Source organism: Marmota flaviventris, chromosome 2, assembly GCF_047511675.1.
Source record: "Marmota flaviventris isolate mMarFla1 chromosome 2, mMarFla1.hap1, whole genome shotgun sequence".
NCBI classification, from domain to species: domain Eukaryota; kingdom Metazoa; phylum Chordata; class Mammalia; order Rodentia; family Sciuridae; genus Marmota; species Marmota flaviventris.
The window spans coordinates 146,156,270-146,165,776 of NC_092499.1; positions in this window are offsets into that span (position 1 = coordinate 146,156,270).

Genomic DNA, 9,507 nt, shown 5'->3' on the forward strand with positions numbered 1-9,507 from the left:
GATTTTCTGCTCATGTGTAACATCATTTCCCAGGGAGAGCTCTCAAAGATTTGGTTTCTTAGAGATGCACAATCTCCCCAAGGTTAGCAACCAACAACTTTTGTACAAATTAAAATTGCATAGATTCAGGTTCTGACAGTCATTGATTGGCCTCTGATTGTGGATGTCCTTAGAAAGTAGAATTACACAAATAAAGCCTGCCTATGCATTGAGAGAACTGACAGAAAGAGGAAAGCTAAAAATCTATTTGTATTCATAATCCAAATGCAATTTATTATTCTGAACTATAATGCTAAATTTTACTGTAGGGAAATGTTGGAGCAGAGAGAGGCAATTAGAAAAGTGTGGTAAAAATGAAGCCCAGTGTTCAAATATCACTTTTTCCCATCATATTTGGTTCATAGGATAAAATCCCTTTCTTATATTTCTGTATTCACTGGATGACCTCCCTTTAAAGAGGAAAATAAAACAATCACTGTAGAGATAGATTATTTCATGTAAAATGTCTTTATTCTATCAGCAACATGCACTGGCTGGCTGCAACTTTAGGTGAAAAAGATGGAGGGGTGTTTGATTTCAGATGCACCTTCGTGCATTTTGGCGCCATTTTCAACTTCATAATGGGGTTAGTTTTGCAAAGAAAGTAGATCTGAACAGTATGTTTCCTGTGCATGTCAGAAATAATTCAAAAGAGAAAAATACTTTCTGACACAGTCTTGGTTTTGGAAGGTTAGCTACATCTGCATAATGGAAGGAACTTTTCAACTTCACTGATTTTTTTTTGTCATGTATGTGATCTGGAGATAGGGGGCACACACATGCATGTGTGCTTATGTGTTGATATATATAAGATAAAGCTATACAGTCTAAAAAATTCTTCCTCTCTCACCCAAACTATTTTTCACAATGATCATTTAGGTTATTATAGATCTCAATAACCTTATTGTAGGTGGCAAGTTTAAATGTGCCATATTAATAACTTGTTATCCAAGACAAATTAAGTCCTTATGTGTCAAAAGCACTCTGCACTGGATTATCTACAACACAAGTATTTATTGAATAAATGTTGAGTCCAATTTCACTTTAATGTGACGGGCTGTATGTTTCAGCTTCTTAGGCAGAGATAAAAACACTCAAACCTATAACTCTGTTGCAATGTTACACCTAACTTGTCTATTTCTATTACTGTCTCTCTCCCAACATAGAATATGGAAAGAAGTCAGTCTCTCTCTCTCTCTCTCTCTCTCTCTCTCTCTCTCTCTCTCTCTCTCTCTCTCAGTTGTTGTGTTCTGAAGAGCAAGAGGAGAGATAGAAAAACGGCTGGCATTCAGCCTAAAGAGAAATCATTGAAACAAATTAATCCTATGCCGTTTAAATTGACATGGTAATCCATCATCAGAGAAGGCAAACTCTGAAAGCAATCTAGAATCTGCCCTGCTCTTTCACTGGCCCTGGAGGCACAAAGAGAGATAGTAAAAGAAGGAGGTGGAGTGGGGGGGAATCATAAAAGTTAGAAATGCCTTAGAAAGAAAAAAAAAAATTGTCTATATCAGCTCTCAGTGTCCTGCTTCTGCAAATCCCCTTCAGAAAGGAGAGGTTAACATTCAACAGTTGCTGTCCCAAATTTATCTCTAAGGGTAGGTCTTTGGAGTTGAGCTCCCAATGTCAGGCCTTTTTCTCTAGGCTGCTAACTACAGTCTATCCATTGCCCGCTGAGTTTAAAAAAAAAAAAAAAAAAAAAATGAAAGAAAAAGAAAAGAAAACATTTGACCAATTGGGAGCCTTGGCAGGACCCCCACTTATACAAAAACTTTTCCAAAGTTGTAAGGGGCTTTTTCTGGGGAACTTAGGAGATGGGTTTTATTTTGTTTTGTTTGTGGTTGTTTGGGGGTTTGTGTAGGAAAGAGTTGGAGGGGAGCTTCTTCTTTTTTCTCCCATTATCATCTCATTTTGTACTTGAAGAAAAAGCATGATATTGTTATTTTTAAAAGATTACTTTTGTAACATCTCTAAAAACTAAGGTAAGCTATAATGCCCTGCTGCTTATCTCTTTATTTTGGAGGCTTATTTTTCAGATCTCCCTTTACTTCAAAGAACCTACAATCATGTGTTGATAGGACTTGATTTAAAATTTTTAAAATTATATATATATTTGTGTGTGTGTTTCATCTTGGTAGATAGTAGATATGTAATAAAATCTTGTCCAGAGTTCAATTATAAAAACAACACATTTATATTTGAATTCTGAGAACTTTTTTTTTTCTCTTTAGCTGATAGATGCAAAGGTTTTGTTTTGTTTGTTAGGGGTGATGCACTTTGCACAAACTCACCTCATTATTGCCTGGACATACAACTTTGAAAACAAAAGTGAATATTATTTTTTAATTTAATAATGTATTCAGCTATAGAAGCAATACAATTTGGATTTTTTTTGTATATTTCAAAAATTCACTGTTAACAATAGACAGTGGATGAAGACAAAAATTCAAACACCACAGTACCAGTGGCAACAGGGCAGGAAGATATGAATAAAAAACCATACCTAACAGCTGCCCTATTATATTTTGTCAGGGATAGTTTCTTCTAGTTTACTAAGAAAACTTTGTATGTTACCAAAACTTCAGAATAAACATCACACCTCTTTTCTATGATTACAATTTTTTTTCACTGAGGGTGAAATTTTTTTTTCACTGAGGGTGGGTAATTCTTGTACACTAACTAATGCTTTTTAAATTACATAAGCTTAGAAGACAAATTAAAGACATTTCCAGGGTAAATAGGAAAAGAGAGTTAAAGGCTCTTATATTAGATATTCATCCACAGTCATGCCAATTACAATTTTAAGATTTGTTAGGAAAGAAGAACAGGTTTCGATGTTTGTTTTCAATATAACTTGGGATTTAAATAGTAACTCTTCAGTAACTGAACATTCAATTGCACTTCCTTAAAAAAAGCTGATGCCTTCAAAGTTATTTTCAATTTATACACAGTGCAGACTTTTGCAACATAATACATGACTTCAAGAGCCATTGAATTAACCAAAATCACAAGAAAAAAAATCAATGAGTATATAAGTTTTTATCATTCAAGAGGTCATGAAGAAAAAATACTTTTAAACCCCTTACTGCTTATATTTCACAATACTTTTAATTAGTTTGTCATGTGGCAACAAAGTGTATGTAAAATGGAAAACCACAACATATCACTGGGAATAAGTAAATAAGTTATTAACATACATTCTGCAAAGAAATAGGGTCCCCTAATATTTTAACTTTTCTTTGACATGTGATATCCTGTGATCTTGTCAAGAAATACCCTATGTGACATTTGTCACTGAAGTCAATATTTCCCTCCTGTAATGATTTCAGTTTTGCTTTAATCACTTAAAGTGACATCATCTCAATCAATTTGCCATAGTCAGGTACACAGAAATCTCTTGAAAAAGATTTATTAATTTATAGTAAATTATAATAGATAATACTCTGTGTTGAAAATAAAAAGTCCAATGTAAATTTTCTTCAAACAATACACTTTGTAAACTCTCAAGTTAATATTTCCTATGGCCAAGAAATTGAACATGATGTTAAAAAACTTTCACTTAATTTTGCACAGTTTTTTTTTAAATTTTTAAGATGTACTTTCAGCATTTCAAGAAATCACCCTTTCTAAGAAGAGAAATGAGGTTGGTAATGTAATTAATTAAATGTTTTCTAAATTCATGCACAATGTTTCTTTATTGCGTGTCTATCCATATCATGTGTATGTCTGTCCCTGGTCATCTTATTTTCAAGTTATATGCTTTATACTGAAACTGTCTCTTTTATTTTAAAATAAATCCAAAAAACAACCGAGTAGGAATTACTTCTTAAATCATATTTCTTCTTTTGAAATTCACTTTGAAATTGTGGTTAAAAGAAAGTCAATGAAATAAATCCCTATTTGTTATTCTGCTTGTATTTTCTTGAAGTACACTGATGCAGCTAATTAACAATATTAATTTATCTGGATATGTGCCTAGCACCTTCACATTTAAGTGAATGGCCTTTGATACCATTTGACTAATACTTTTTTTTGGGGGGGGGATGCCAAAAATCAACTGTCATTTTAAATATTTCATTAGCAGGCTCTTGAAAAAGTGAAAAATATAGACTCAGACCATCATTTCTTACTCTGCCCCTTTATGATGATATCCACATGGCTTTAAATGTTTTTAGAACTTTATCAGAAGGAGTTGTCTTAGAATATAATATTAATATTAAAAGCATATATATATATATATATATATATATATATATATATATCCCATATCAGACATGGTCAAATAGGCAAAGCCCCCCCATGTGTCATCATCTCTAACCTCTTCTCCTTTAATTGTGTAATCCATTGAAAAGTTTTTTAAAAAGAGTAGCATACACCTGATTTTTAAAATCAATATATTAGGCAAAAGATGCTTAACTTTTGTTTAAATGTCCTGCCAAAGCTACCAAACTGTAAATCTGGTGTTTTTACTTTGAAGTGCCTTTCTATGATTTTGCAAGCCACAATAGTTTTACTAAGTTGTTTCAGCTTCTATTTCAACAATAGTGATTCCAAGAAGCTCATTCAAAACTCTGTTGCACTGCCTTCTGCTAGACTCCCAGAATGTACAGGAGTGACAGCCTCTATCTAGTGTTTGAGTATATGAACCTTTAATCCATCAAGGAACTTCTAATACCACAAGAATATATATGCACCTAAGTGTGTACACCTCATGCACATGACTATCATATTACAACCCATTAAAGTGCCACCAGGTTTGAAGCCAGCAGAATATATTTTTCTAATCTCATCTAGATTTTATGGCTGTAATTTGGCTACTGACAAGATTCTAAATTAGCTTTTACTTTGATGAAAGAAAGTAAACTATATGTTGGGTTTTTGTTTTGTTTGTTTTTAAAATTCCTTCACACAATAATCAGTTACATACATATTAGTCATATATTTAAAGTGAACTGGGTACTCAGTTAAATAGAGGAAATATTTCACTACATTCTATCTTCTTATTCCCTAAAGTTCAGTTTTCATGGAGTATACTGTGTTGATGGATGAGACTGTTGTCTCTTTCGAGTGGGAACCCGGTTGACTTAGAAGGGTGGAGGTGGGGGAAGGAGCAGTGAAGTACTATAGCTCTAAAATTATTGCAACTAGAGTGTATTTATCCTTCCTTCTTTCCTATTTTCCATCGCTCCTTATTTTTCTCCCTTCTTTCTTCCCTTACTCCCTTGCTTGCTTCCTTTTTCTACAACGCCTTTTGGTTGCTTAGTGTAGTTAACCTTCACTCTGGCCAAGACCAAAAAGGGTTAATGGAGACCGGGCTCCTGACACCACTCCAGGTCAGCGGTGATTGCGAGCTTCCAAAGCAGAAATCAGAGGATTACTGAGGAAGGAATTCGAGGCACCTCACACCTCACACCTGAACACAACACTCCAATCCATTGGGATTCAATTATATATATATATATTCAATTATATATATATATATATTTTTTTTTTCTGGAAAACGGTTAATTGGATCTGCAGCTCTATTTCCTGTTGCACTGAAGAGCCAAGCAGGGCAATCTGAACTGAATCCTTCAAGCTGCCAAGAAAATAAAGCAATGGGGTGGGTGATGAACGTTTCTCAATACATTCACACGTACATACATACAGGTAGCTATCAATTTCTTCAGGGAAAATGTATTTTGGGGAAAACATTAGGAGCACGAAAAGAAGAAACGAAAATTATTCTCCTCTTTCCCCGCCTTCCGCTCGAGAAATTAGTGCTTTCTTGATTATTTGCAGCTGTTTCTCGAACCTCAAGATTTGTTCACAGTAGCCCGAAAGACTAGCGCTTCAAAAAGTTAAAAGCCATTTTCGCGCCAGGACTCTGCTGCTTGAGTTTGGGAGGAAAGGGTTTTCTCTCCCTTCCAGGAAATCTGGCCCCCACTACCAAAGCTTACTGCGAGTTCTGTAAGCCTTTACATCTCCACCACTTTGGCTAGTTGCACTCAGCCTTGGGGCCCAAGACGGCTTCCCATCCCTTGGGGTGTGGCCTTGAACCCGCAAAAGCTAGTTTCCTGCCCGGGAGAGAAGGAGCCATCCTGGGGCTTCATTGATGTGTGTCACCCTGCCTCCTGATTTCTTTCCGGGCCTCAGACTTCGTCCATCCCACCTGCCCACGGCCGATGAACCTGAAATCCACTCGTCCTGCAGTCCCCAACGGGTTCCGCCACCGGCGGGTATTCTCCGGGTGGGTGGGTGGAAAAGCAGTTATTGGGGACTGAGCCACTGAATCCTCTTTAGAAATACTAAAGGAGATGAGAGGCAGAGATTTACCAAAGAGAAAGTTCGGAAAGTCTCGGGTCAAGCTGGGAGGAACCCAAAAAATGCCAGGGGGAGAAAGCAACTCTTTGGGGCTACACCTTTGCAACCCCAGGCTGCCTGGAGACAGCGCGTGTGGCGAAATGTGCCCGCGTCCCTGCGTCACGCCCGCCTAGGCTTCCACCTGGCTACCGCCACTGGAGGCGTGGAGTCCAAGGCTCCCAAGCACTCGGCCCTGCGGCGGCCCAGCAGCCCTCCCACGGTGCCTGCCCTGCGAAGCCGGGTGGCTGCGGGTTCCTGCCGCTTGCTGCGCCCTCGCATCTCCCGTCGATGAGAGGACCGAGGCCTGCGCCCAGGAGCTCCCTGGCGGTGGTCGGGCCGCCCCCCTTGAGACTTACAACCCCCCTTCCAGCCCCGCCAAATCCCTGAAAGCCTCGTCCCCCTTCGTCACCCCGGGGGCTTCTAATCACTCCGTATCGATTTCCCTAACTCTTTTCATCCCGTTGAAGACACATCTTAAAACACTCCAGCCCGGAGTGTGCTCTGGGCTTTATCCACACTAATAAAATGATTTACCCTTCTCTCCGCGCTCTCCTCACAGAGGAAAATCGTTCGAGCCCCGGCTATTTGTGTGTGATCAGTAAATATTTAGTGCGGTGACATCCTCAGCTAGGCTTTGGATCGATTCCGGGCCCACCGGGAGGTGTGCACGGTCCGGGCGGGGCAGCGCCAAGCACTCGGATGGGGCTCCTCCCGCCCCTGCTACCGGCCGCTGATTTACAGCCTGTGCAACCCACACGGGGGGGGGGGGGGGGGGAGGGTCAAAGCGCTCCTGGAAAATTGGCTTTTCAACCTTTTTACTTTTGACATTCAGCCACTTCCCCAGACTCTAATTCTCGCCCCCTCCCCTCTCTTCCCGCTATCAAGGGCGCTGAGCGCCCTGCGAACCTTTCCTAAAGCAGTGCGCCGCGTTCGCGCCCTTGCGGCTTGGGGACCACCTAACACAGCCCTGCCCCGCGAAGCAGAGAGGCCCCAGCCTCTGCTACCAGGGTCGGCTTCTTCGCGGAAAGACGCTCTCCGCCGGCCCACCCCTCAGAGAGCCGAGAGCAAGTGGAGAAACCCACAGCAACATTTGCTGAACAGGAGCCCCTTTTTTCGCTACCCTTTCGCGAGACCTTTCCCCAACTCCATCGTCTGGTCCTCGACGCCCCTCGGGCCGCGTGGCGTCTGTTGGAAACTTTCCTGTCTGAAATACTTCACTTTCCTTAGAAGGAAAGAAACCCTCAGCTTGGAGGTATTGAGAGGGGACCTCCTTCCCGATCTTGGCTGCCAAAGGGTTGCTGCATGGCTATGGCAGTGTCAATGTTTCCTTGGCCCTAGTCATTATTCCCGAGCCACACCCTGGACCTGGGACACCAGGAAATGGGCCAGACCTGGAGTGGGGTACCGCAAGGTCTCACCGTGTCCAAGAGGACCCACCACCTCTACTCTCGGAGTGCTGATACCTTACCAAAGTAGTATGTGAAGAAGACAAACCCCTCATGCTCCACAGTTCCTGGAGTGGAGGCACTGGTGCCCACCTGTTAGCCGGCCTGCCCCCCCTCACCTGGAACCTGGACCTTTGCAATTCCCCTGGGGCCCAAAAGGAAGGGGCTCGACCTTGCTGTGTCCACACACCCCTCCCAAGCACTAGCGCCCTCGTCTTTGTCCTACACATGGTTTTCTAAACCGCCTTATCTGTAGACTATATCTTCATACTAATGCATACTTAATTGGTCGGTCTTGACTGTCCATATAAAACAATTTAATTAGGGTGCTTTCCTGCTTTGGAGAGCAAAGAAAAAAATCTGCCCAATGCTTATTGTATTTAGCACCAATACAGGCAGAAAATGTAGCACAAGTTTTTGGTTGAAAGAGCACCTCTGTGTCCATTGAAGGGCGTTGATCCGAAAAGACAGAAAGGACAAGTAAAATCGATTTGAAGCGACCCTCTCTGTCCCTTTCACACCATTCAGAAACTCCATTCCTTCTAAGACAAAGACCAGTGCCTTGGGAATTCTCAGGGGAAAAGAAGACTCCAGTCCCATAAGCCTAGGGCTCTATTTAAAAATTCTTCAATATTCCACTTTAAACCTGGGCTCGGTGCTGTGCTCCCTGCATGCTAGTTTCACAGACACCCCCTCTGAAGAGTTAGTCAGGCTAACAATCTTGATTCCCCAACCGGCTTGGCCTTCTGACCAGCCCTGCCAGCCTTTTAGGGTTAGTGCAGGCTTCACCTTTGACCCCCCCACCAAGACTAGAGTGGCCACCAGTGCTACAACTCTGGCCAAAGTTAAAGCAAAATGACAACAAAAAATATCACTCCTAAACCCAGGGAAACCAGTTTTGCTTCAGCAGCCTGACCTACCTTACCCAACAGCCACCTCCATACCCATTTTTTTTTTCCTTCTTCTTCATTTGCAGTGACCTGACCTAACCACCTCTGAAGGAGAGAACTTTAAGTTGTCAGAGATGCATCTCTAGGTTGCGGTGAGTTGCCTGGTCTAATTGTTCTTCCATTAGGAAACCGGAATGCCAGATTATCCCACAGGCACCCAGGCTGGGGAAGGCAGTCATCGATCAGACCTGGCAAAAAAAAAAAAGGAGGGGGGGGGGAGAAGAAAGAAGAGTGCAGAAGAGGGAAGAGGCCCGACTGTGATCACCTTCACCTGCCCTGGGCCGGGCCTCAGTTTCGAAGATCCTGCGACCTTCAACTAGGGTTGAAGGGGGCAGGACGAAAGGGAGGGGGCACCCCTGAGTTACACAAGTGGCCTCCTTCTAGTAAGAGAACGAGTTCACCACCTCCCCAGAGGAACCTTACCATCCATCCACTCAGTATAACTGATGAGACAAACCGCAAGGAAAAAACTTCTGTAGCCCATATTTATGGTATTAATGAATAGTTTTAAAAAGATTTACACTTCTTATGATCAATATTCTGAGTTATTTCCCTCAAAGTATATAATTACAGTGTCTTCAGAGTTTTCATCATTGTTTGAGGTGGCAAAACCATTTGTAATTTTCATTAGCCAGTAAACATGTAATTAACATTCAGCACTGTGTTTAACTTAATTCCTGTTTAAGACAAGGACAAGAAGCAGCCCAAGAGCGTTAGTTCCATTTGTCAAG